The sequence below is a fragment of the Chinchilla lanigera genome, unplaced genomic scaffold (assembly GCF_000276665.1).
Source record: "Chinchilla lanigera isolate Chin_1 unplaced genomic scaffold, ChiLan1.0 scaffold00010, whole genome shotgun sequence".
In the NCBI taxonomy this organism is placed as follows: Eukaryota; Metazoa; Chordata; class Mammalia; order Rodentia; family Chinchillidae; genus Chinchilla; species Chinchilla lanigera.
This window is the reverse complement of record NW_004955411.1, coordinates 5,415,422-5,422,125: the sequence shown is the minus strand read 5'-3', so window position 1 is coordinate 5,422,125 and position 6,704 is coordinate 5,415,422. Positions and strand designations below refer to the sequence as shown.

Below are 6,704 nucleotides of genomic sequence, written 5' to 3'. Positions count from 1 at the left end.
AGGGAGCACACATCCTCACCCCCACACTCACAGTCCACGGGGGTTTATGTTCCTGTGCGAATCTAAGGCTGCTGCTGATCTGACAGGAGCTCCTGTGAACCACGGGCAGTAGCTGTAAACATAGTTAAGATTCTCTCACCTGCCACGAGTGGTACCCACCTACAACCTGGAGGCTGAGGATCTCTGCCATACAGCTTCTAAAAAAAATTAATGGGTGTTATTTTCACAGTTTAAAGGTAAGAAAATATTGTTTTTTCACAAAGCACTAATCACAGAAGAAACAAACTGATAAAAGGGACTGCATTAAAATTTAAAACTTCTGTTCATCGAAAGACTGTTAAGAAATTGAACCACCAAGTTACAGGTGGGGAAAAAATATTCACAGTACAGGGCTGAGGGAGTAGTTCAGTGGCAGAGCACCTGGCCAGCATGTGCAAGGCCCTGGGTTCCCGCCCAAGCCCCGAAAAAGAGAAATCACAGCACATATCTGACAAAGGAGTTTTATTCAGGTCATACAACAATTCTTAAGGCTCAATAATAAAAAGAAAACTCAATATTTTATTTATTTATTTCTCGTTATTTAGAGAATACTCTATTAGTTTCTGTAATCCCATGTAGATAAGACCTTACATATTTAGTAGTGTGCATTACCCCTGTACAAATGGAAAAAAAAATTAAGTGTAATGTTTCTAGACCAATATGGCTGTTAATTTCTGCACAATGCCAACTCAACATGGTAAATTTATTTATTCATCTATTTTTGAGACAGGCTCTCGCTGTGCAGTCTAGTCTGGCCTTGAACTCACTTTGAAGCCCAGCGAATTCACTTTGAACTCACTTTGGACTCGAACCTGTGGTGAACCTCCTGCCTCAGCCTCCCAAGTGCTGGGATTACAGGTGTGCGAAACCACAGTCAGCAACATGATATTTTAAAAGAGAACTACTGCTTCCAAAAACAAAATGGAGGAGACAGATACTTTCCTTATTCTTCTCATGCAGCACAGCGAAAACCTCTAGAGAGTCTATATAAAACAGACGAGAGGACTGCGAAAGGTGCCAAGAAGGCCAACCCACCACAGCTCTCAGGAACAGAGGAACAAGGAGTGAGCTCCACGGTCTTGTTTCTGCCTCACAGTGCGCAGGAAGCCCTCAGGCACACATGCACACAAGACCCCGGAAAAACCCACCAAAGGACCAGACAGGACAGCCCGGAGCTCAGAAAGCTGTCAGCCAGGAGCTACCCTACTTCAGCCAAATGTGACAGGGTCGTGTGACCCTGCCACCGCTACCCTGCCACGCAGAGTTGGTAGGGAGGTAGGTCTGCCTCTCCCGAGGTTACAGGGTACTCCCTGCTGCTTTTAGGGTGTGCTCAGAGTTCAGAGCACTGGAGAGAAAGTCCTGGCTTTACCTGAGCTTTTGATTCCAATTGTTTAACCCATTATTGCATGATGAATTATTGATGAATTACCTTTTTCAATCTAAATGTTTTAGGTTTAATCCTATTTAAAATTATCTTTGCTATGACCTAAACTCTATCATATCTTCTCTCACTTCAACTTCCTATGTTTCCAGGCTTCTTACTAAATTCTTATCTTTTGTTGGTTTTTTGTGTTTTTTAGGTTTTTTTGGTTGTTTGATACAGGGCGTCCTCATGTGTCCATACTGGATTTAAACTATGTAGCCCAGGCTGGAACTGAGCTCTTGATCCTCTTGTCTCAGCCTCTTGAGTGCTGGAATTATAAGAGGTACACCAGCCACTATCCAGTAGTGTTTTTTATATAAATTAATTTTTATTGGGCCAGGGATACAGCTCAGTGGCACAATGCCTGCCTGGCAAGCACAAGGTCCTTAGTTCAATTCCTGGCACCAAAAATTAATTTTTATTGTTCTAAGTTTCTTGCAATATTCAGCTGCTCAAAATGTAATATTTGTTTACATGTCTCCCCACAAAAGATCGCTGAACTGATGGATATGTTAATTAGCTTTACTTAATCACCCTACATTTTGTGTGTGTATGTGTGTGTGTGTATATATATATATATATAGACAGTGCTCAAGAAGCAGGAAGGCACAGGTGCACACAAGACCCTGGAAATATATATATAAGCTTAGTTTGCGATAATATATATACAAACTTAATTTGGTCCACGATTCTGAAAAAGATGGCCATGGCCATGTTGATCACCCAATGCAGAGTTTGCAAACAAGAACAAAATTTTGCCAAATGCTTCTGTTTGCAAACTGTATATATATGTGTGTGTATATATATATGTGTGTGTGTGTGTGTATATATGCATATATATATGTATATATGTATATATTCATGCCACAGATCAAACTCAGACTGTTGCAAGTGCTGTGCTCAACCGCTGAGCTACTCCCAGTCCTAGAGCATCTTCATCACCCTCAGAAACTTTGTCCCGCCTCTTCGCTGTCCACCCCTCCTCTTACTCTCAGCCCCAGTGCTTTTTGTGACTTTAAAAAAAAATGAATTTGATTGGTACATTTTAGATGTACATACTGATAACATTCATCGTAGGGAATTTGCATAGCTTTTCTTGTCAGTATATTTGCATTTTCACTCTAATTTTGATTTACATTTTTAGCTCAAGCTTCTTTTACTCAGAAGACTTTTGAGTGGGGTTTGGCACGTATGTTACATTTATCAGCGTTCATTCGATTTTTATTGCTGAGTGGTGTTCCATTGTACTCATGGAAATCACGTTTTGTTTATTCACTCACCATTTGAAAGACATTTGGACTGTTTCCACTCTGTGCTATAGTTTTGGTTTTTTTTTTTTAATCTTTTTGAGACAGGGTCTCGCTATACAGTTCAGGCTGGCCTTGAGCTGACTTTGTAGCCCAGGCTGGTCTCAAACTCACAACAATCCTCCTGCCTCAGCCTCCTGAGTGCTGGGATTACAGGTGTGCTCCCACCACACCTGGCAGTCTGTGCTGTTGTGAATAAAGTTGCAATGAACACTGATGCTTAAAAAAATAAAGCTGGCATGTGAGAAAATAGACTGATAGGGAAAGATATCTGTGATCAATTACCAAGTGGGAAAAAGTTACAAAAAGGTTTATAACAACAGGAATCCATCTTTTAAGAATCACATTCGTGTAAATAAGTAAATGTGTAAAATAAAGTACAAAATATTAATTAGGGTAACAGCTGGATGTTGAGATTATATGACTTTTGAGTTGAAAAACCCAGTGGGTAAGGCTGGGGGTGTAGCTCAGAGGTAGAGTTCTTGCTTTGTATGTGCAAGGCCCAGAATTCTATCTCTGGTATCACAAAACAAAAACAAAAAGGAGAAACTAGTGAGCAAGCAGCTGCATAGGAACGTCTCAAAGGAAAACGTGCCGATGAGCACATGAAAAGTGCCCAGCTCCTTTAGTAACTAAAGAAATGAAAATTAGCTGGGCACGGTGGTAAACCCTTGTAATCCCAGCATTTGGGAGGCTGAGGCAGGAGGAGTGCCATGAGTTCAAGGCCAGCCTGGACTACATGTGAGACCCTGTCTCAAAGAAGAAGGAGAAGGAGGAGGAGGAGGAGGAGGAACAGAAGCAGAAATGAAAATTAAAGCTTTGATAAGATACCACTACTGATAGTACCAAATCCTGGCAAGCTGTGGGGCCAGAAGAGCCTCATCCGTTACTGGTGGGCATGTGCAGTTGTGCAAGCGCATTGGAAATTGATCTGGCAGTTTCTCATGAAGTTAAACACACACCTACCCTATGCCCTAGCAAACACACTTTTAGATATTTACACAGGAGAAACGAAAACATTTGAACACAGAAAAGACTTGTACATTGATGTTCAGAGCAGCTCTACTCATGATACCGAGTATTTTAGGAAGAAAATTATGTTTAAAAAACTTGATCAGGCTGGGAGTAGGCTCAGCATGCAGGAGGCTCTGTGTTTCATCCTCAGCACCAAAACCAAAACCAAAACCAAACACCTCCCCGCCGAAGGAAACAGCCAACAGAAGCTTTTACCTTATTCTTTTCTTTTTCCAGCTTTGGCCTCAACAACTAGAATAGGGAAACAACCAAATGTCTGTCAACAGAATGAAGAAACAAATCTGGTATATTCTTTCTCTGGAATGCTACTCCGCAGTAACAGAAATAAAACTCCTGATACACCAACCTTGTGGATGAGTCTCAGTACTGTTATACTGAGTGACAAACGCTGGAAGCAGTAGGATATGTATTGTCTGATTCCATTTATAAAATGTTCTGGGGGCTGGGGATATAGCTCAGGGGCATAAGTGCTTGCCTGGCAAGCCTGAGGTCATGACTTCCATTCCCGGTACCAAAAAAAAAAAAAAAAAAAAGAAAGAAAAGAAATTAAATTTGCTCACTGACCATTTTCTCATGAAGACCACTCCAGAGGCCTGAGCTATTCCTTTGCTCCCTTGTTTGTATCAGCTCTTCGGGGCCACCAAGCCCTGACCCTCTGGAGAGCACGTGGTCCAGCGCTCTGTTTGTAAGCAAATGTCTGAGAATAAACAGGACGAAGACAGTGGGACGAGTGCTCCAGTTACTGAAGCAAGCAGAGACAATTCCTATCAGCGGCAAAGCAAAGGTGGCTGCTGGGACTCTTCACAAATGACAAAGAAACCAAAGCAGAATCAACTTTTCCCCATCACTGACTCACAAGTAGCTTTGGTCAATGCTTATCCTGACAAGGACGAGTCAGGCACCACTTGGATGCCCACAGGGTGAACCTGGTTCAACCAGACAGTGAGACCACTGAGTGTGGCAGTGAAGCATCTAACTCGGGAGCCTCTTCGGGGAAGGAGAGTGAATGCGAACACCAACCCTCACTAGACAGCATTCAAAGGAGAAAAGCTGCTCGGAGGCAGCAGAATCTGGGAGGTCAGCAAAGGCCCTGCCCCCACTGCAAAGCCATGAGAACCAATGAATGGTTAACACGTCCTTTCCTACCAAGAGCTTCAGAAATGGTTCCCCCAAAGGAAGCTACTCAAGAGGAAAGTTCCATACCTGAGATCAGCACGAAGTTCAGTAAAATTTGAGTTTTGTCAAGGCTTTATCTTATTTGAAGCCAAATGGAAGAGATGAATAAAATATGAAAAAATCACCAGAGCCCTAGGTGAGGAGACCTTTACAATAAAATCTCTGTACCAGCAACAACAGCATACTTGGAACCCAAGAGGTAAAATTTCAGACAATTCTTTGTTCAAGAAAAGGCCAGCGAATATGTGCATGGCACCTTGGGGGCACTGAAGCTCTGCACCCAGTATGACTTTTTTTTATTTGAAAGAGCACAAGACAGCTACTCCAGGCCTTGAGTGTATGTATTTTGTTTATGTCTATAATCATGAAGAAGGTCTTTGAAAACAAAACAAAACAAAATGTTCTGGGCCAGGCAAAACCAAATATGGTGAACGATCAGTGGTAGTCGGCGGGCTGGGAGAGCGCAGGAAATGACTGGGACAGAGTTACAGCAATGTTCTTATCTTAATGAGGACATTGTACCCAGCTGCTGAGACTCATCCAGCGGTATGCTTAAGATGTGTTAGCTCACTGCATGTAAATCATACTTTGGTACATACTGGGAAAATTAAAAAGAAACAAAACAAGTCTTTGTTATGTAAATTTGAAGTCTTTATTACGTAAAAGAGTAGAAAGTTAATCTAGTGAGCACTCCCATTCTATTAGAGTATTTACTTGCTAACTTCAGGTATGGGCACTAGATGGCTTAACACACACATCCTAGCTGGCCCCCACAAGCTCATGAGCAAGAACGGTTGTGCATTCACTTTTTTTTTTTGTCTTTTCTTCTGGTACCAGGAATCGAACTCACGACCTTGCGCTTGCCAGGCAGGCGCTTTGTCACTGAGCTAAATCCCCAGCCCCCGCGTTCACTTTTTAATGAAAAACGTTCTTGTCCCCCTCGACAGGTCTCATGGTTTGATAAATGGTGGCATGTCCTCGCCTTCTCAGAGACCTCAATGGATATCAGAGTTGGACCCACTGGGACCTACTGAAAAAGCTGGTCATTTTCAAGTGTCAGCAGGGCTCCATCTTCCAGGGTTTTTCACCAGTCAGCTCTGCCTGTTAGGAGGGAACAACCTGGACTGACTGATTTTAAAGCAAGCACACTATGTTTTGCCAGTTTACCAAAGGAAGAACTACACTGACAGTTAATGCTACACTTTCCTCCATTTTTGTTCTGGAAGATGAATGAGTGGAAAAAATGAGGCTAGTTTTGGTTAGAATGCTGTTTCTGCCAATTATTTGTTATGTGACCTTGAATATATTAAGTTTTCCAGCCCGTGGTTTCCACGTTATTAGTCATGTAACAATATCTAACGTATCTCGAAGGGCCTTGACACTGCCTCCCTTCGCTTCTTAATAGTAGGAAGAATGCGCAGTGCTGCTTCTTCTGCATTTCAGAGATAAGCACTCTAAAATGTGGATGTTCTTTGAGGAATGTACATGTGTCACTTGAACATTTTTTTCTTTTTCTTTCTTTTCAATACCAGTGAGTGAACCCAGGGCTTTAACACTAGCTTACAACCCCAGCCCTTTTCATTATTATTATTATTAGTAGTAGTAGCAGTGGTGTAGTATTTTGAGACAGAGTCTCACTAAGTTGCTAGACTGCCCAGGCTGGGTTGGAATTTATGATCCTCCTGCCTCAGCCTCCTAGAGTGCTGGGACTATAGGTATCAGCC

The 6,704-nt window shown here is 42.2% G+C and overlaps 1 pseudogene; it reads left to right on the top strand.

The window, feature by feature from the left end:
• Positions 1–4,497: 4,497 nt before the first annotated feature.
• Positions 4,498–5,041, top strand: LOC102011967 (annotated as a pseudogene).
• Positions 5,042–6,704: the final 1,663 nt, after the last annotated feature.